A 22,732-nucleotide genomic window follows, 5' to 3' on the forward strand; every position below is an offset into this window, starting at 1 on the left:
CAGCCAGAGGGGATGGAGACAGGGAGCATGGATAGAGAAGAGGCAGCCAGCGGTGATGTAGACAGGGAGCATGGATGGAGAAGAGGCAGCCAGCGGGGATGGACACAGGGAGCATGGATGGAGAAGAGGCAGCCAGTGGGGATGGTGACTGGTGACGGGGAGCATGGATGGAAAAGAGGCAGCGAGTGGGGATGAAGACAGGGAGCATGGATGGAGAAGAGGCAGCGAGTGGGGATGAAGACAGGGAGCATGGATGGAGAAGAGGCAGCCAGAGGGGATGGAGACAGGGAGCATGGATGGAGAAGAGGCAACCAGCGGGAATTGAGACAAGGAGCATGGATGGAGAAGAGGCAGCCAGCGGGGATGGAGACAGGGAGCATGGATGAAGAAGAGGCAGCCAGAGGGGATGGAGACAGGGAGCATGGATAGAGAAGAGGCAGCCAGCGGGGATGGTGACTGGTGACGGGGAGCATGGATGGAAAAGAGGCAGCGAGTGGGGATGAAGACAGGGAGCATGGATGTAGAAGAGGCAGCCAGCGGGGATGGAGACAGGGAGCATGGATGGAGAAGAGGCAGCCAGTGGGGATGGAGACAGGGAGCATGGATGGAGAAGAGGCAGCCAGAGGGGATAGTGACTGGTGACGGGGAGCATGGATGGAGAAGAGGCAGCGAGTGGGGATGAAGACAGGGAGCATGGATGGAGAAGAGGCAGCCAGAGGGGATGGAGACAGGGAGCATGGATGGAGAAGAGGCAACCAGCGGGAATTGAGACAAGGAGCATGGATGGAGAAGAGGCAGCCAGCGGGGATGGAGACAGGGAGCATGGATGAAGAAGAGGCAGCCAGCGGGGATGGAGACAGGGAGCATGGATAGAGAAGAGGCAGCCAGCGGGGATGGTGACTGGTGACGGGGAGCATGGATGGAAAAGAGGCAGCCAGTGGGGATGAAGTTAGGGAGCATGGATGTAGAAGAGGCAGCCGGAGGGGATGGAGACAGGGAGCATGGATGGAGAAGAGGCAGCCAGTGGGGATGGAGACAGGGAGCATGGATGGAGAAGAGGCAGCCAGAGGGGATAGTGACTGGTGACGGGGAGCATGGATGGAGAAGAGGCAGCGAGTGGGGATGAAGACAGGGAGCATGGATGGAGAAGAGGCAGCCAGCCGGGATGGAGACAGGGAGCATGGATGGAGAAGAGGCAGCCAGCGGGGATGGAGACAGGGAGCATGAATGGAGAAGAGGCAGCCAGAGGGGATGGAGACAGGGAGCATGGATAGAGAAGAGGCAGCCAGCGGGGATGGAGACAGGGAGCATGGATGGAGAAGAGGCAGCCAGCGGGGATGGTGACTGGTGACGGGGAGCATGGATGGAAAAGAGGCAGCGAGTGGGGATGAAGACAGGGAGCATGGATGGAGAAGAGGCAGCGAGTGGGGATGAAGACAGGGAGCATGGATGGAGAAGAGGCAGCCAGAGGGGATGGAGACAGGGAGCATGGATGGAGAAGAGGCAGCCAGCGGGAATTGAGACAAGGAGCATGGATGGAGAAGAGGCAGCCAGCGGGGATGGAGACAGGGAGCATGGATGAAGAAGAGGCAGCCAGCGGGGATGGAGACAGGGAGCATGGATAGAGAAGAGGCAGCCAGCGGGGATGGTGACTGGTGACGGGGAGCATGGATGGAAAAGAGGCAGCGAGTGGGGATGAAGACAGGGAGCATGGATAGAGAAGAGGCAGCCAGCGGGGATGGACACAGGGAGCATGGATGGAGAAGAGGCAGCCAGCGGGGATGGAGACAGGGAGCATGGATAGAGAAGAAGCAGCCAGCGGGGATGGACACAGGGAGCATGGATGGAGAAGAGGCAGCCAGCGGGGATGGAGACAGGGAGCATGGATGAAGAAGAGGCAGCCAGAGGGGATGGAGACAGGGAGCATGGATAGAGAAGAGGGAACCAGCAGGAATGGAGACAGGGAGCATGGATGGAGAAGAGGCAGCCAGCGGGGATGGAGACGGGGAGCATGGATAGAGAAGAGGCAGCCAGCGGGGATGGACACAGGGAGCATGGATGGAGAAGAGGCAGCCAGCGGGGATGGAGACAGGGAGCATGGATGAAGAAGAGGCAGCCAGTGGGGATGGAGACAGGGAGCATGTATGGAGAAGAGGCAGCCAGCAGGGATGGTGACTGGTGACGGGGAGCATGGATGGAGAAGAGGCAGCGAGTGGGGATGAAGACAGGGAGCATGGATGGAGAAGAGGCAGCCAGCGGGGATTGAGACAGGGAGCATGGATGGAGAAGAGGCAGCCAGCTGGGATGGAGACAGGGAGCATGGATGGAGAAGAGGCAGCCAGAGAGGATGGAGACAGGGAGCATGGATAGAGAAGAGGCAACCAGCGGGAATGGAGACAGGGAGCATGGATGGAGAAGAGGCAGCCAGCGGGGATGGAGACAGGGAGCATGGATGGAGAAGAGGCAGCCAGCGGGGATGGACACAGGGAGCATGAATGGAGAAGAGGCAGCCAGCAGGGATGGAGACAGGGAGCATGGATGGAGAAGGGGCAGCCAGCGGGAATGGAGACAGGGAGCATGGATGGAGAAGAGGCAGCCAGCGGGGATGGAGACAGGGAGCATGGATGGAGAAGAGGCAGCCAGCGGGGATGGACACAGGGAGCATGAATGGAGAAGAGGCAGCCAGCAGGGATGGAGACAGGGAGCATGGATGGAGAAGGGGCAGCCAGCAGGGATGGAGACAGGGAGCATGGATGGAGAAGAGGCAGCCAGCGGGGATGGAGACAGGGAGCATGGATGGAGAAGAGGCAGCCAGCGGGAATTGAGACAAGGAGCATGGATGGAGAAGAGGCAGCCAGCGGGGATGGAGACAGGGAGCATGGATGAAGAAGAGGCAGCCAGCGGGGATGGAGACAGGGAGCATGGATAGAGAAGAGGCAGCCAGCGGGGATGGTGACTGGTGACGGGGAGCATGGATGGAAAAGAGGCAGCGAGTGGGGATGAAGACAGGGAGCATGGATAGAGAAGAGGCAGCCAGCGGGGATGGACACAGGGAGCATGGATGGAGAAGAGGCAGCCAGCGGGGATGGAGACAGGGAGCATGGATAGAGAAGAGGCAGCCAGCGGGGATGGACACAGGGAGCATGGATGGAGAAGAGGCAGCCAGCGGGGATGGAGACAGGGAGCATGGATGAAGAAGAGGCAGCCAGAGGGGATGGAGACAGGGAGCATGGATAGAGAAGAGGGAACCAGCAGGAATGGAGACAGGGAGCATGGATGGAGAAGAGGCAGCCAGCGGGGATGGAGACGGGGAGCATGGATAGAGAAGAGGCAGCCAGCGGGGATGGACACAGGGAGCATGGATGGAGAAGAGGCAGCCAGCGGGGATGGAGACAGGGAGCATGGATGAAGAAGAGGCAGCCAGTGGGGATGGAGACAGGGAGCATGGATGGAGAAGAGGCAGCCAGCAGGGATGGTGACTGGTGACGGGGAGCATGGATGGAGAAGAGGCAGCGAGTGGGGATGAAGACAGGGAGCATGGATGGAGAAGAGGCAGCCAGCGGGGATTGAGACAGGGAGCATGGATGGAGAAGAGGCAGCCAGCGGGGATGGAGACAGGGAGCATGGATGGAGAAGAGGCAGCCAGAGAGGATGGAGACAGGGAGCATGGATAGAGAAGAGGCAACCAGCGGGAATGGAGACAGGGAGCATGGATGGAGAAGAGGCAGCCAGCGGGGATGGAGACAGGGAGCATGGATGGAGAAGAGGCAGCCAGCGGGGATGGACACAGGGAGCATGAATGGAGAAGAGGCAGCCAGCAGGGATGGAGACAGGGAGCATGGATGGAGAAGGGGCAGCCAGCAGGGATGGAGACGGGGAGCATGGATGAAACCGAGAGCCCAATATAGTGTAGTATGTTAAGCATAAATGAAGTAAAGGTTATCGTGAGAAAATTATACTCACAAACGTGGGTTACCACAAAGGCAACCAGTGTAGAGGCAGGTGAGGAGATTAGACCTGTCCTCATTTAGGGATAAGAAGTCGCTCTCTGTAGATGCGAAAGGGGGTAGATCACCCCTCCACCAGGGGTGGACACGGTACTGAGCACTGAGGAGCTACACCTGCTATTGCCGAAATTCTGTTTTGTCCCCACGTTTATTGCCTGATGAAGCGGGCTGGGCCTGCGAAACGCGTTGCACTTTTTTGGGGTACTATTTAATAAATGTGATTGCTACTATTCAGACAGTCTTTCGTGTCTGCTTTATGGAGGTAAGTCCACCACTTCCTCCCACCAAATTTTAAAGTTTTTATCCGCTTTTATCCTGCTGGCGCTTCTGACCTACAGTAAAGAGGCTCACCAGATCATGGCCACCTCAAAATACCAGGTGGATCTAGCGCTTTATGTATATACCTTTTGATCCTTCCGCAGTAAGTTAGGCCAGCTTCATTCCTGAAGTTTAAACATCAAGTTTAATCCGGTCACATAAAGCATAAAAACAGCACCATATCGTAACTCTATTAACAAGCATCTCTTCCCGCTAATTCAGTATTGCGCGGAATCACTGGTGGATGAGCAGCTCCAGCATACTGCGAAGGCACCTCCGTACTTGCGCAGGCACAGTACAGCCGCACCCATGCATGCAGAGGAGTGCGGCCAGCCACTTAACATATCCAACATACTCTGGTCGCATAAGTTTCAGGGGTCCACACGGTGCAAAATTGTGGGCTGGGGGGGACATGGGAAGTCTCTGTAAGATCCAGTGCCTTCCCTCTTCTTAGGTAAGTATCTGTTTTTTCAGCTTGTGTACACTTAAAAAGCTTACAACGGTGTGCTCAATACTGTAACATAATAAAAATATGTATGTAAAAAGAGTACAGTACATTTTGTACATGAGGACAAATTTATATGTATGAAAGTTCATAACATAAAGAGGAACTGTAACCAAGAATTGAACGTCATCACAATCAGTAGCTGAAACCCCTTTTCCCATGAGAAATCTTGTCCTTTTCTCAAATAGATCATCAGGGTGCTCTGTATGGCTTATATTTTATATTGTGGTGAAACCCCTTCCAAAGTGTGATGTCAGGACCTAGGTCCTGACAGTGTCCAGTCTGCGAGCCTTGTTGCATTGTGGGAATAGTCTCCAACTTCCAAGCAACCAGTATCTCCAGTAGATACGTATATTTATAAAAACACAACCTTTTAGCCTATCACATTGTTAGGGGGTGTGGTTATGGTTCTAATGGCAGTTGGTGCTGTCTGTTTTTTTCATTCTGCCAGTATTATTATTATTTATTTCATTTTATTTATAAAGTGCCAACATATTATGCAGTGCTGGGTAATAAATACATACAATGATACAAAGAGTGACAGATGTAATGAGATTATACAACATAGAACAAAGTTATACAAGGCTAACAGGGTAGAAAGTACATGATCATGTGATTTTGAGTTGGTTAGGTAAGCCCAGTAATACAAGTTTGAGGTGGTCATAGGAAAGGAACACAAGCTCATGTAGAATACACTAGGGATGGGAGGACCCTGCCAGAGGCTTACAATCCAGCAAAGATGGTAACATGCAGGCCGATTGTCAATTAAACAATATGAACAAATTACATGGTGAATATCAATCATTGCTTGATATCTCTTCTATTTTTCTTTGTATTAAACGTTTTTATTAAAGTATAAAGTCATACAAAAGTAGAAATGCTCATAACACAGTGGCACACAACATATGCACATATCAGTCCTTCTGCATGGATTGGGCTCAAAGTACCTACATAGATGGAATATAGCTCAACAGCAAAGAACTAATCCCTCTCTGGACTGGAGAAAACTGCAACAACACATTGCATTACAAAAGTCTATAGCTAAGAAGTAGAGCTATAATGAATTGAGCATCTAGTAGAGTACGGGTTCAGGGATATCTCGGGCAAACGCCCAACCGAGCAACAGAGAAGACATCTAGAAGGAATGGGCAACCAGTGTGTGGCTGTTATCGAGAGTGAGTGAGTGAGAAGGAGAGACTAAAGGAAAGGGAAGATAAGATAGGACAGCCATAAAAACAGAGAAAATGGGAGGAAGAAGAAGGGGGATTGGGGGAAAATGGAAAAAGAAAGAAGGAGAGAAGGAAAAGGTAGGGAAGAGAGAAATGATAGACCAAGGGTCCCCAAACTTTTTCGGTCAAAGGCCGGGTCAACATACTTCAGTCTGCTGGGGGGCCGGAGTATACATAAAATGAAGTAGAAAAACATTACATTGTACCTAGGTATTGTAGACAGCTCCTATTAACATGTGCAGCCCTAAAATGCAACCCATTTAACCAGACCATTTTAACATGTGCCGATAGTATGCCCCCTCCAACTCAACAAGTGCAGCTAATATGTCACCAACACAGCAAGTGCAGATATTGTGACCCTAACATAGCAAGTCAAATGTGAGCCATAATGTCACCAAATGGCCTGCAAAAGCCTGCAGCACAATCCTGAGAAGTCTTTGTGGGCCAGACAAAGAAGCATACCCAGGTGACAACCTGCCATCCAACTGGACAACAGTGAATGATTGGAAGCCAGCGAATGACTTCTTTCTGGCTTCTATTGGAAATAGTGGTGTCAGCACTGCTATTCTATATGTGGGCTGCCAATTTTTAAAGATGCAGTGGTCCGCATCTATAAGTAATACATTTTGTGTGTGTGGGGAGCCGGTAAAAAAGCCTCAAGGGGCCGCATTCGGCCCACAGGCCTTAGTTTGAGGACCACTGTGATAGACTGTCCTCTCTCTCATCTATTTTTTAACTTCTCACTTTGCATTGTATTGATTTATGTTTTCCCTTTTAAAGTTCCTCTGCTAAAGTTCCTCTGTAAGTGTGTGTAAGTAGAGGAGCATCTGTAATACTTAATATAAGTGACATCTACTTAGGAAGTAAAAAATTACTGCATTATATCGGGACAAATGTATGTATGTGTACAAACTCATTCAACATTTTTCAGTTTTTCACCACAGTGACTTTTTTCAACTTGAAATAGATTCTCAGGTGTTATGAATGAAATAATGTGAGAATGTCTTGTGAAAGTAATTTCACCTCTTGCATGTTTCTGCTTTGACCTCAAGATGGTGCTATCTTTCTGCAAAACTGCTTCCGCATGGGAGACAAAGAATAATATTAGTTCCTCAGCTGAGATCTGGTAATGTCAACAAGACTCCTTAAACCTCAGATTTAGAATACATTATGAGTTGTAATGCATTCCTCTAATTGTGAAACTCTTAATGGATTTGGGACTTCTTTGATATATACTGCTTACCACGTGGGATTCCTTATCTGGACTACTTAGTATCCGAGAGGAGTCAAACTGCCTTCAGCGAGCCAATATATTCTGTTCGGTTTTGGGCAAAATGAAAATATTACTTATGTGCGAATGGACATTTGCCAAAGATGCCGTCTAGTTGCCTGAATTTCTCCTCTAGGTCAGATCTCATCATTTCTCAACCATCTAATTGTGCCAATAGAAAATGTAGTACTTACTGCGTAATATAAGAGGAAAGGTTGCCAACAAAGTTGTAACTAATAGCAACAAGCCTACACATCGTAACACCTAGTCGGTTAGTTAGTAGCCGGTCGCCGCTTGGAAATGTACAATAAGCGGATCTAAGAAGCAGCCACGCACTATAAAGTCTTTTCATAAAACATTTTGTATTGGATAAATTCTGTTTTGAAACATAGCTAGAATCCTGTTGTTGTAGATAATGGATGTAGGCGAGGGGATCGTTTTATCAACCTGATTTGCATAGCCTGTAAACGACCTACATTTAGATATATTTTACAGAACCGCTCCTTCGACAAAGCTTGTTAAGTTCCTTCGTAGATTTATTTCGCCATTATCCTGAAGAGACCCGGCGTTATCTGGGTGACTTTCCTTACCTGTTTATGATCTGTATAAAATTGATGTAATGAAAAAATGGTTTTTAATCCTTTGCCTTGCAAGAACAGCCTGCAATTCACTTCAAGCCGCTGCTGTCACGCCACACTTGTATGAAACGCGGGGGCTGTAAGATGTGACTTTATTTATTTATTTATGGGGGGGGGGGGGGAGAGACAACTCAGGCTAACCGGTAAATCCTTTAAATAATTCAAAAATAAACATACTTGTGATTTCGGGTTGCAGCGCCTCTGTTCTGTGAAACAATGAACCAGTGGCGTAGTTTTATTAACCGTTTCACAGTCGTTACTTTGGTTATCGCGGATGCGGGACGTAATAACCGATACAATTACAGTAGCTGATTTTTCCTTTTTATAAAAAAAATAGATCTGAGCATCAAAAGAATTTCTAAACATGTTTACTTAATGAGATTCTCAAAACCCAGCTTGCCTTTAATTTAATCACTTTTGCTGCAAAATATAAATAGCAGCAAAAACATCAGCGGCTCTGACTGTGTTGTTTTTTTGGTTTTTGTTTTTTAAATCAGATTTACATGCTCTGAACTATTTATATAAGAGTTTTAAGGTAAGGTGTGTGTGGTGCATTCCCTTACGGGGAGAAAAAAACCAAATCTCTTTAAAAACTGCTATTTTCTTGCGCAGAGGTGGTGGGAGTTAAACGTTCATTTGTTATTTAATTCTAAATAGATTTGTCTTGCGTCGAGATTCTCTTTTTCTACAGACTGAAATATCTATGCAGCCAAATGACATGTTAATCCATACAGAGCCAGAGGGCTGAGAGGAGAAGAATCGCAGAGGCATGTCACTGCAAAAATAGTTAGCAATAAAATCCCCCTTTAAAAGAAGAAAAAAGGACATGGGGGGGGGGGGGGGGGGCGTTATGAATATCCCAGATCACGTGACAGATATATCTCTTCTTAAAAATGCATTTCATCATTCAGAGTTAAATCGAGGATTTCTAGGAAAAGGTTGTAAGGATTTTTTTTTCCAGTTTATCCTTCAAACAAATGTATACAGCAATTTTTGTGTGTGTGGTTCCTTGAAAAAAGAAGGTCAAGTTTCTTGTGCAGCTACAACTCAGTATGGACAAACGTGAAAGAAAGAGTCCTCCCCCCCTTTCCCCAACAGACTGTCATGAAATGCACCTTACAAATGACCCCAGTTTAATTGTGGAGAAAGGGAGCTTTACAAACAGCAAGGAAGACCTGTGCAGGATCATCGGCCCCTTTGTGCTGAGATCCTTGTTGTCTATTTTTGTGCTGCAACGTTGGCACGCCAGCCAGGGTTCAACTTCCCCCCAAGAATGAAAGTTATGGCCAGTGAATGCTTATACACCATTCTAGGGGTTGTAGAAACGGGACGATGTCCCCCCCGTGCAGCATCACAGCCCTCCCATTCATCATCGTAATCAGCGTTTAGTGTAAAATTAACAGCGACGCAACAACGACAGCCATAAACATGGTCATGCATTGTAAGAGATTGATGACAATTACGGCAAGTGAGAAAATGACCGGGGCAGCCTAAAATTCAAAAAGTTTAGCGATGAGGATGAAAGCAGCACACTGCCATGTACTAAACTCTGCCTAGTGCACAATTTCAAGGTCCAGGCATATTAACATTTAGCAGATGCTTTCCCTTGCAGCTCCCACCTAAAAAGCTCTAACAGGCTATTATTTGGTCGTTTATTTATTTTTTAATTTTTTTTTCTTTCTTTTGATGTCTTTGGTGCCAAGTCCTTGGCAGTTTTGCCGCTCCGGGTTTAAACAACTGTTTAAGCTAATAAAGGTTGTAGAAATGAAGGTTAAATACTGTAGGCTGGAAATCAATTGTAGAAAGCACTAACAGGAGGCAAAGTACAAGTGGCAATTATTTCAGAGGCAAAACAGTCTGACTCTCATAGATCATTTCCTATGGAAACTCTCCTGGATGTTTAAAACAACAACACGAGAGCCGAGGAACGTATTTAAACACACCTAGAATGAGCCCAAACAAAAGGAAAAAAGAAAAAAAAAAAGGCTAAACAACCCAAAGGTTTTCAATTTCACCTCGAGCCAAGTAATCTCTTTGATTACATGTAATACCTGCCAAAACCCAGATGGTATGCCCACCCATCTCACAGTGTGATAATGCCACATTGTGAAATCTAGCCATTAATATTAATTGTCAGACAGAGAATCTGTCTTAACTAGTCGAGCCTGAGTCTGCCTTGAGAAAGAAGCAGGGTTTGATTTAGCAGGGATTTTACAGTCATTTCTGAGCTTTCAGCCTCTACCTCACATATGAAAGAATGCGAGATGATAGCTCGGCCGGATTGTGCTGATTTATCCAGGCGTCTGGTCCCACCGAATACCAGCTTTAACACCTGGGCTGCTGGGAGTCTGCTCATCCAGGGGCATGAAGGGTTAAGGAGATAAATGTTATCATATGCATGTATAGCAGCTTCATCTACTGCGTTTAGTGTATGTATGAGGGCATGTGTGAACATAACATGAAAACCCAAAGGGGTAGATAGATAGATAGATAGATAGATAGATAGATAGATAGATAGATAGATAGATAGATAGAAAGAAATACAGACAGACAGATAGATAGATAGATAGATAGATAGATAGATAGATAGACTGTTGTATAGATAGATAGATAATTATTATTATTATTTATTGTATTTATAAAGTGCCAACATATTACGCAGCATAGATAGATAGATAGATAGATAGATAGATAGATAGATAGACTGTTGTATAGGTAGATATATAAATAGATAGATAGATAGATAGATAGATAGATAGATAGATAGACTCTTGTATAGGTAGATATATAAATAGATAGATAGATAGATAGATAGATAGATAGATATATAGATATATAAATAGATAGATAGATAGATAGATAGATAGATAGATAGATAGACTGTTGTATAGGTAGATATATAGATAGATAGATAGATAGATAGATAGATAGATAGATAGATAGATAGATAGATAGACTGTTGTATAGGTAGATATATAAATAGATAGATAGATAGATAGATAGATAGATAGATAGATAGATAGATAGACTGTTGTATAGGTAGATATATAAATAGATAGATAGATAGATAGATAGATAAATGGATAGGTGGATAGATTATTAAACTGTAAGCTCAGAAGGACAAGGCTCTCTCACCCTTTTGTGTCTTGGAATTTGTTACATATTTATTCATATTAATTTTGTCACTGTAATTACCAATTCTGTATTTTGTACCATCTCTGCATTTCCTATATTGGTGTATTACCATTGTCTGTATTATCTTGTACTCCATGTTTGTTTCTTTGCTTTATAAATCAATAATAATAATAATAGATAGATAGATAGATAGATAGATAGATAGATAGATAGATAGATAGATAGACTGACTGACGGATAGAAGGATAGATAGATAAATAGATAGGCGGATGGGCAGATAGATAGAAAGAAAGATAGATAGATAGATAGATAGATAGATAGATAGATAGATAGATATGCGGATGGGCAGATAGATAGACATAAAGATAGATAGATAGATAGATAGATGTAGAATAAAATTAAAAATGGAAGGATAGATAGGTGTACATTTATAGAATATGTATTGCAAAGATATATTACCATTGTAGACAGAAATAGAAGTAGATAGATATTTATAGATATATGATTTGTATATAGTACAGTATGTACAGAGATGTGACGGTAGACAAACTGAAAGACATTCAGATTTGAAGTACATTTATAGAGCAGACATTATTTCACTATTTCATTATTACACAGACAAACCCACACAGACACACACACACAGACACACACACACACACACACACACACACACACACACACACACACACACACACACGTAGTGCACACACACACAGACACACACACACACACACACAGACACACACACACACACAGACACACACACACACACACACACACACACACACACACACACACACACACACACACACGTAGTGCACACACACACAGACACACACACACACACACACAGACACACACACACACACAGACACACACACACACACACACACGTAGTACACACACACGCGCGCACACACACACACACACACAGACACACACACACGTAGTACACACACAGACACACACAGACACAGACAAACACACACACACACAGACAAACACACACACACACACACACACACACACACACACACACACACACACACACACGTAGTACACACACATACAGATATGTAGTACACACAAACACACACACACACGTAGTACACACACACACAGATATGTAGTACACACAAACACACACACACACACACAGATGATTCCCAGGCACGACTAAAGGTACGTGCACACATTAGTTAAAAATTGTTCTGAACCCTTGTAAAATGACCGATAAGTGGTGTTGCAACCGATTATCATTGAACAAATGCCCACGTACGACCATCAACGGCAGCAACAAAAGAGCGATATCGGTAGTCAGTCCTAATCCATCCTGTTGAACTTTTTTGACTGACAATCCTTCATTGCAGTGAGTGTGTGCGATTGATTAAACGAGAGATGACGATTGTGCCTTGTAAAGCACGCACACTATTTGAATCACGTCACTTTTTTAATCGATCATTCATAATCGTTTGAGTTAATAGCACCTCATATGTCACTTCCACCTTATCTGTCAATACCATCATTCTTTAACCATTCCTGTGTGTATACAGGTCGATCGTTTACGATTGTTTGCCTTTGCAGATCGATTGTCACCGGTCATTTCGACCAACTTTTGTCTGATGTGTGTATGTACTTTTAATGCCTTAACTACTCATTCAGTTTTGCTTATATGCTTGATTTGTTATTTTCTAAAACTCAAAATTCCTATCCCCTGAATGCATCAAAAGTGCTCCCTGTGATATGTGCAGCATATATAGGGCTTGATTCGGTAAAGCTTGTTAACTGCTATCACAGCAGTTATCACACGATCTTCCACGCGCGGCGCTTTGGCCGATCACGCGCAAACCTCCGTTTATCACGTGGAGCAATGTTTAGTGCGCGCAAAGCGTCACGCAGAGGGTCACGTGATAACTGCTGTGATAGCAGTTATCATGCTTTAGAGAATCAAGCTCATAGTGTGTAGTGGGTGTGTGTGTGTGTGTTGTGTGTAGTGTGTGTGTGTGTTGTGTGTGTGTGTGTTGTGTGTATGTGTGTGTATATGTGTGTGTGTGAGAGTGTGTGTTAGTGTGTGTGTGTGTGAGAGTGTGTGTTGTGTGTAGTGTGTATGTGTGTGTGTGTGTTGTGTGTAGTGTGTATGTGTGTGTGTGTGTTGTGTGTAGTGTGTGTGTGTGTGTGTGTGTGTATGTGTGTGTGTGTGCGCATATGTGTGTGTGTGTGTGTGTGAGAGTGTGTGTGTGTGTGTGTTGTGTGTAGTGTGTATGTGTGTGTGTGTGTTGTGTGTGTGTGTATATGTGTGTGTGTGTGTGTGTATGTGTGTGTGTGTGCGCATATGTGTGTGTGTGGTGTGTGTTTGTGTGTGTGTGTGTGTGTGTGTGTGGTGTGTGTGTGTGTGTGTGTGTGTGTGTGTGTGAGAGTGTGTGTGTGCGTTGTGTGTGTGTGTGTTTAGATATCCTGATATGAATATGATATGTATTACTATGTTATGTTCTTGTGATTTTGATTTTGTTTCATGGTCATAATATGAACATAGAATATAGAACATAGAATATAGATATATAGAATGATGGAGAAATATTATACAACGACAGATAAGCAGGTTGATAGGTAGACAGACAGATCGATTGATCATCAATAAATAAATAGGATTATCCCATGTTTAACATACATGGATGTATAAATAGATAAGCATATATGTGTATTTACATTTTAGCCTAATGCTGGGAACACAGGGTTTGTTTTTGAGGTGATTAGATGGTTAGATAGATAATTTCCGACATGTCCGATCACTTGTTCGATCATTTTGCCGCTCGATTCCGGATAGAAGTGAATGGAAAAAGATAAGAAAAACGAGTGGAAGATAAGAAAATCGAGCTGCAAAATCGATCGAGTGGAGAATCGAGCGGAAAAAACGAACCATGTATGCCCACCACAAAACGCTACATTCTTTTAGTTATGATATTACTGCATTTGTCTTTTGACCACTTCCCAACCACAGTTTTTTTCCCCTTTCACATCACGCTCCTCCCATTCAATCGCAAATAACTTTATAGTTACTTATCACATTGAAATTATCTATACTGTATATACACAAATTAGGCTTTCTTTGGGTTATACTTTTTGCTAATAATTATTTTATTTTATATGCATTTTAAAATGAATAATAAGAAAAAAATGAAAAAAAATATTATTTCTCGGTTTTCTGCCATTAAAGTTTTAAAATAAAATGTGCTAAAATAAAACTTACTTTGTATTTGGCAATTTGTCCCAGTTATTACAAAGTTTAAACTGTGTCTTTAGTACAATGTATGGCGATAATATTTCATTTGGAAATAAAGGTATATTTTTTCCATTTAGTATTTTTTTTACACTATATGAATAATTACAAGCCTTTATTTACAAAAATAACATTAATATACCATTATGCCATACATATTAAAAAGTCCCTAAGGTATTTATTTATGTATTTTTGGGGGGTAATTATAGGGTAGGGGTTTAAGGGGTTAAAATTAATAAAAAGGTATGTATTTCTATATATAATAGTGTATGAGGGTGTATTTTTACTTTTTGCCACAAGCTGACTCTACACTAAGTTCGTAAGTACTGTAAACAGTATATGGGAAGTAGTAAGTGTAACTGTTTACTTTCACTTTGTTAATGAATGCGGGCTTCTCACTGACGCCAGCTTTCATTCATCACAGGCACTGTGATCGGGTTTGGGAACAAACTGTTCCCATTCACCGATCACGGAATAGATTGTGACGGAAAGAAATGGCAGTGGCATGGTACATACAGTATATCTATACTACTGGTTGTTAAGTGAAGTTTCCAGGGACATAAATATATGTACCAGTGGTCAGGAAATGTTTACATTTACAAAGGAATATAATTTGTTTTCTTTGTTAATTTGTTATGAGCACCTTAACCTTTTTTAGTTCCTGGACGTAGAAACTACGTCCAGGAACCATGCGCGCTACCGCGGCCGATCGCGCGCGTGCACGCGCGCTCCCGGCCCGCGGTTCGTTAGCCAGGCAATCAGTGAATCGGGCTATGGTGCCTGATCATTGATTCCTCTCCCCCGCTGAAAAAGCGACAGCTTCTCTCGGAAGCTGCGCTTTTTCTGGCTGTTGCCTCCCCCTTGCGTCTCTCTAAGCGTATGTAACGCTTAGAGTGACGTCATGTAAACAAACTCATGGCCGCCATCTTGTGGCCAAAAAGTAAAACTACAACTAAAAGTAGAAAAAATATAATTCAAACACACATTTACATTACAAATCTCTTGTTTACATCCCACCCTCCCAAAACTACCCAAATAAAATGTTTAATATAAAAAAACAAAAAACATTAAAATAAAAAAAAAAAAAACATGTAAATATTTACCTAAGGGTCTAAACTTTTTAAATATCAATGTAAAGATGAAATATTTCTATATTGTTTTTATTTTAAACATGTAAATAGTGATAGATGCAAAACGGAAAATCTTTATTTCCAAATAAAATATTGTCGCCATACATTGTGATAGGGACATAATTTTAACGGTGTAATAACCGGGACATATGGGCAAATACAATGCGTGAGTTTTAATTATGGAGGCATGTATTATTTTAAAACTATAATCGCTGAAAACTGAGAAATAATGAATTTTTTCTGTTTTTTTCTTATTCTTCCTGTTAAAATGCATTTACAGTAAAGTGGCTCTTAGCAAAATGTACCCCCCAAAGAAAGCCTAATTGGTGGCGGAAAAAACAAGATATAGATCAGTTCATTGTGATAAGTAGTGATAAAGTTATAGGCTAATCAATAAGAAGGTGAACATTGCTCAAGTGAAAACGACGGAACGCGAATGGGTTAATGTCATTTTAGAAACAAACATGGCTGAGGGCTCTTTTTCACTGGTTATGTTTTGGATGTGTTTCTGATCATATGTGATTACAAAATCAAGCACAATAAAAAATTGCCGGTACTATTTTTAACGAATTTAGGCAAACCTCATGCATGTAACATTTTCCCTGCTGTACCCACAGCCTGAATACAATCAGAATACAAAGCGCAATTGTGGAAAAACTGCAGTGTAAAATTGCGTTTGAAAAAGAGCTCTTACGTACAGACATGTGAGAATTGTCGTCCATTGAGAATTGGGAAATGACTCTGTGGGCGACAATTTGGGGAACGATGCTGTACAGACACATACCGAGCCTTCAGGCTAGCGATGTGTTCTGTTTCTATGGAGGGGGGCTGAGGGACGACGATCAGCAGAGGACGGAGCAACTTCAGTCGGTTGGCAGGGGGTGGAAATAGCATTGTGATCTGCAATGCTCGGGCATCGGGTGTCCTGAAGAGTCCAACAGGATAGATCCTTAACGACCCCCGTTACAAAGCAATATCGATTGTCTGCTGCTGTATACACGTAATGATTGTCAGCTGCAACAGTCATTATCGACGGTTTCAGCCAACAGTCATTGCATCTGTGTAGTGTACATAGCTGTACAGTGTGTAGCCATGACTCCTGCATTGCAAAGCATTCTGAGCTGTTCTGCCCACATGCCTGTTGTTGGTCCCTTTTGAAACAGAAGCAAGCAGGATGGAGCTCAATCTGGCTATTATTCTGTAGGGTTGTGTTTTAGCTGTGACAGTGTACAAGTTAATGCACACTAATCTCACAGCTACGGTAAAGGACCACGATCACAATAAAAACCTGTAAATGTAAAATACAAGTGTTTTCGTATTAGAGGTACATTTGTCCCAGAGTAAAATGCACTGTAAATGAGTCCGTCACTTACAGTTTTGGACTTGTTTATTTCCTCCTTGATTAATAATACCGTCTGTAATAGCAACATAGGAAAAAAGTAATCTGCAGTCCATTTTTCTCTGCACAAATGTACATCTTGCAGAATATGGATGTATACACTTACATTCTAAATATTACAGCTTTGTATGACAGTACAGGTGCTCCCCAACTTACGAACGCCCGACTTAAGAACGACCTGCCGAATGCCGATACGAACGGCATGAATTCTGTGTTTCCATGGAAACAAGTAAAAAAAAACATTTTTCAAATTGGACTTTTTGAGAAAATGGATTTTAAAAAATTCAAAGAAAAAATGGCTTTTAAACTTGTAAAGCAGGTACAGAGGGCAGAGGTGACACAGAGGGGGACACTGGAGGCACAGGGGAGCACAGAGGAGGTACAGGGGGGACAGAGATGGCACCATGTTCCGACTTAAGAACAGATTCCGGTTAAGAGCTAACCTACAGTCCCTATCTTGTTCGTTAACCGGGGACTACCTGTAGTCCTTTCCATCAGGCTGTAGAAAGCTAGGAGATTGGACTTACACCTGCTGGCTACAGCTGGTAATTAAAACAATATTCATAGCTAACATTTCATATTACCGTAATTGGTTCAAAATATACAAACAACAGCAAAAAAAAATTTGTAAAGCAAATCTGTTTTAACACAAAAAACATGTAAAATGCCTAACATTACAAGAATACACTGTATGTTCCTTTTTATATAACTGGAAGAATGTACTGCATAAGGGATAGGAGAATGGTCAGTAGGATACAATGGCAACTTCATATTGCAGCAAAGTTCACCAGTCTAAAATACTGTAGACTGCCAAACTGTGTAATGAAACAGGAGTTATACAAAGTATGACAACTATTTCACATGTTTAAAGTGTATGTAGCGTTAAGTGATTAGTAGCATAATTATTTTTAAACCCATTCATGAATAGTACTGCATATTGCATATTGACAATGTGACTTATTGCACATGTTCAATTAAAAAATGATCTCAGAAAAGGTTTCAGGGTTTAAAAAGTCTGCGGCAGATGGAAAAAAGCTTCTTTTCAGTCTATTTGTGTGTATACCTGATGGTAGGAACTCAAACAAAGAGATTCCAGGGTAATCTTTGAATCGCAAAATCGCAAAACTCTAGCGATATTTAAATCACTAGGTAGCTACTTTAACTTAGGAATTGCAGTAGGTATTTTCCATTACAGCAATTAGATTTTTTACAAAGCAGTGAAAGCACAATTGCTTTCTGGAGGGGGGGTTCGTCTGTGGCTGTGTATTCTTGGTGGGGGGAGGGGCGGGGCTTGCTTCTTGTTTGTGTGTGTTTATGTTATTTTGGATTTTTGTGATTTTCGCAATAGTGGTCCTTTAAGGAAATGTGATCCTATTTATAACTAGTATTCTCATAATAAATATTTACACAGAATTAGCGCAAACTATGATGCAAGCCACTCCCAACATCGGGAAGGCCCTGATGAAGCCAAACTAGCAGTTGGGACTTGGCTATCAAAGCTGCTTAATGGCTGCGGAAAAAAATAATAATAAAAAATTGCAGTCGCTGGCGTTTGTGATTAGCGATTGTGATTGCTAGTGGAAAAGGGCCCTTAGGCTGGCTTCACAGTGGTAAGTTGCAGATTACATGCGTTATGAGTGTGAACTGCAATGGAGGCTTGGCAAGTTGGCATAGACTTTGAGGCTACGTTTACAGTGGGACGTTATTGCCCTGGATTATAAAGTCTTATAACGCAGTTTACCGATCTGCAATGTTCAAGCTACGAAACGTTCACAGTGTGACGTTAACATCGCGTTGTAAATGTTGCTTTTTTTGTAACGCAATGCAGCAGTGTGTTACCTCTAAAAGCAGATGTTAACAGATACAGGGAAGCATACTTTTCATTGCCTGTATGTTTCACTGTATCTACTGTATGAGATGTTAATGCAGCGTTAATGTTCGTTGTGACCTTTTTGTTGCGTTGTCATTTTGCATTGCGACTTTAACGTCGCATCACAACGCAATGTCCCACTGTGAACCTAGTCGCAACCTAACGCAACTAAGCACTTGTTTTTGGATTGCCACGATTGGCTGCTATTTACCGTTCACAAAGGCACCATGACAGCATGGTAATTGCGGTACCCTTTTCCACCGGTGCGCTTCGATTTGTTTAGGATATTAAATAGCTGCCGCCAATTGCCAGTAAAAACGCGCTCGTTTTAAATGTTTGCGATGCTGATCACGATTTTCGGTGGAAAAGAGTCTGATACAAAAGTGCTGGTAATAACCACTGCTGTTTTTACATCCTGCTACTGGCATTGGTGTAGGTATTGTATGAGCTGTCATGCAGTTGGTCACTGCGCTCTTAAAGGACACCCGAGGTGAAAATAAATTAATGAAATAAACAATTGTATCTATCCTCCTTCTCCTAAAAATGAGTTATTAAGATATTCCACAGTTTTTATTTTATATTTAAATCTACTTTTTAAGTTTTTACTGTTTTATTGTTTTTGCTTAATGACACATTTATTGAAGTACTGTATGCCAGAGCTAAAAATCTATGACCTATTGACCCTTTTTTATCTCTTTCCTGCTCTCAGAAGTCATTTTCTGCTAAGAAGTGTTTTATAGTTGTAATTTCTTATCAGTGAGGGCCACATTGTAGTCTAACCAGGGGCGTAACAATAGACCCTGCAAGGGATGCCTCCGCAGGGGGTCCTAGACGCCACAGGGGGCCCATGGGGGGAAAAGTTTGAGAGACTGACAGCTAAGGGCATGGAGAAAAAAAAACGTATTCTGCTCTCACACCATTGTTATATTGACTGCATGTGTCCACCGCACAAATAAGGAATCACACACACTTTGGAATTTGTACACTGTCCCTGCTCCCTAGGGTTCATAAAAAACACCTGTCTCTCACTGCTGCAAAGTTCTAAAGACTTGATGTACAACCTTAGAAACAAAGTAGTCACATTTTGAAAAAAAGTTGTAGACTTTCCCTTTTCAGCAGAAGGATTCCTAGATTCTTATCACATGGGATAATGACTTTATGGCCTCTGAATACTTTTACAACTGGAGATTGATGTCTTACTGTTGCTGCTTCATTGAGAGCTTGTTGTTTCACATGGAGTCCAAGATCCTGTAATAACAGTACCAATCAGTGACATTCTGAATGTTTTGCCAACGTTAAATTGATACTATATCTTACGTTCAGCATGCCATTGTTGTTCCTCCATATAGCATGTGCTCTCATGTAGTATAATAATAAGGCTGTGTGGAACTTGTCGGCTGCAAGGGGCTGGAGGAAGCCCTGGGTAAGTAGATCTGGGGGTAGCATAGATTGCCTGACGTTTCCTTTAAGTCTAAGTGTTTTTATCTGCATGGGGAAAACACATTGGTCCTCAGTTTTCCTGTGCAGAAAGCGAGGGGGGTGGGGGGCCCATCCAAAGTTTCGCGGGGGGGGGGGGGGCGAAGTTTTGCAGGGGGGCCCAGTGATGTCTAGTTACGCCCCTGACTCTAGCCCAGTCCTGACTGGCAGAAACTGCCACTTATATACCTGATGTTTAACTCTTTCAGGCAGAGAAAGAAAAAAAGGAACACAGCGTAGTTATTTGTGTGCTAGGCACTATACATACGCATGTCTATCTCCTCTTGTCATATGTCACCTTGGGTACCCTTTAATAGTCCCTCTGTAGAAATTAACCAGCAGCTTCCAGGGAAGGTTAGCAATCCTTAGCTGTCTCCAAAAATCAAGGCGTTGTTGTTCTTTGCCAATTACAGCTAAGGTGCTGTCAGCCAAGGACAGGTCCCCTGTAGCCGGACCCCTGCAGCTATCACACGGCCTGCTATGGTTACTTAGGCCCCTGAATGGGTAGCCAGACTGAAAGACAAACTGACTGGCTACTTAGAGAAAGGCCATGTACAAATGTGAAGGATCATGTATTCCCCCCAATCCCAGACCCCCCCCCCCCCCCCCTTTCAAGTTATTATTTAGGATTTTGTCCTCTGGTAACTAATTTGCCTTATTTGCACTATAAAATTTCAGTGGGACACAACCTGTTACAATGGAGATCTGTCTCGTAATACTTGACGTTTTTCCAAATAATAAAGCTGGAGGCAATCATGATTGATGGCAGTCTCCATTGTACGCTATGATACAGGACCTTACCACCTGCTGTAGAGATAATACCCATGAATAGCTGTAGGGTTGTTATGCCTGTCTTCTGACACTGTCCATGTTTGGTTCTCAGGCCACAAAAAAAAAAAGAGGAGAGAGAGAGAGATGCAATTTAAATTTAAATAGACTGGGAGTGATGCAAGCATCTTTATGTGTTTTTATGAATCTAAACTGGTCACTACATGTTCAAGTCTTAATCAAGGCAGGCGAATAACACAGGGGAAAAAAGAATATGTGAAAAGCAGTTGTTCATAGGAGCACATTGTTTTTCTGTAGAAAGAAGTCAGATTAGTGAAATAACAAAGTGGAAATCAAGTCAGTGAAAGAAATTTGCTAAGCATTACGCAGAGTCCACGTAGCTGCAATTAGTGAAAAGCAAATAATAATAAAAAAAAACTTCAAATATGCTAATAAGACCTACTGAGGAAGCAGATACTGGTATTAGGAAGTTATTATTATGTATTCACATAGTGATGATGACATCTTTCGCAGTGCTCATAGTCATGCCCCTCACTGCCACTCAGAGGAGCGTCCTGGCGGACTCAAAGCGCCAGAGCAGCAGCCACTAGGACGCGCTCTATAGGCAGTAGCAGTGTTAGAGAGACTTGCCTAAGGTCTCCTACTGAATAGGTGCTGGCTTACTGAACAGGCAGAGCCGAAATTCGAACCCTGGTCTCCTGTGTCAGAGGCAGAGCCCTTAAAGAGACACTGAAGCGAAAAAAAAATTATGATATTATGATTTGTATGTGTAGTACAGCTCAGAAATGAAACATGAAGATCAGATACATCAGTCTAATTGTTTCCAGTACAGGAAGAGTTAAGAAACTCCAGTTGTTATCTCTATGCAAAAAAGCCATTAAGCTCTATGACTTTGAAAGTCGTGGAGAGGGCTGTTTTCTGACTTTTATTATCTCAACTGTTAGTTAATTTTTTACTTTTTCTCTGCCAGAGGAGAGGTCATTAGTTCACAGACTGCTCTGAAAGAATCATTTTGAATGCTGAGTGTTGTGTAATCTGGACATATTATAGAATGATGCAATGTTAGAAAAAACACCATATACCTGAAAATAAAAATATGAGAACATTTTCTTTGCTGCTAATCTTCTAGTAATTATTCATAGTACACAACCAATTCATTATATCATATATTTTTTTCGCTTCAGTGTCTCTTTAACCAGTACACCATCCAGCCACTGCATACGCAGATCAGTGTTGCCCTTAAAGCAAACCTGAAACAAAAATAAACTTATGAGATAATGAATTGTATGTGCAGTACAGCTAAAAAATAGAACATAAGTAGCAAAGAAAAGAGTCTCATATTGTTTTCCAGTACAGGAAGAGTTAAAAAACTTCAGTTGTTATCTGTGCCAAAGAGCTTCTCTGAGCTATTTGAATGGGTGGAATACAGTGCTGCTGTTTTCTGAAACACTTAAACAGCTCAGAAACAGTGAGAGACAGCACAAGATAAGGTTGAACTGCAGGAAAGTTCAAAGGGTCATTATTTCTGTTTTATTTTATTGCTTAAAATACAGGTGGTTTTAAAATCACAGCTGCGACAGAATGATGCAAGGTTATAAAAAAGAGCTATGTAACTGAAAATAAAAATATGAGCCTCTTTTCTTTGCTACTAATGTTCATTATATCATACATATTTTTTGCTTCAAG

The 22,732-nt window shown here is 42.8% G+C and overlaps 1 long non-coding RNA gene across 3 annotated transcripts in view; it reads right to left on the minus strand.

Annotated features, from left to right (window-relative positions):
* LOC137504253 (uncharacterized) overlaps window positions 1-22,732 on the minus strand; it is a 144,481-nt gene that overhangs the window by 23,648 nt on the left and 98,101 nt on the right. For 2 of the 3 annotated variants that reach the window (XR_011019454.1, XR_011019455.1), the window contains one exon: window positions 19,982-20,029. The exons of the other annotated variant lie outside the window; for it this stretch is intronic. This is a non-coding gene — a long non-coding RNA (uncharacterized lncRNA). The remainder of the gene's footprint in view (window positions 1-19,981; window positions 20,030-22,732) is intronic. 3 annotated transcript variants of the gene reach the window in all.

This window comes from Hyperolius riggenbachi, chromosome 4, assembly GCF_040937935.1.
Source record: "Hyperolius riggenbachi isolate aHypRig1 chromosome 4, aHypRig1.pri, whole genome shotgun sequence".
NCBI classification, from domain to species: Eukaryota; Metazoa; Chordata; class Amphibia; order Anura; family Hyperoliidae; genus Hyperolius; species Hyperolius riggenbachi.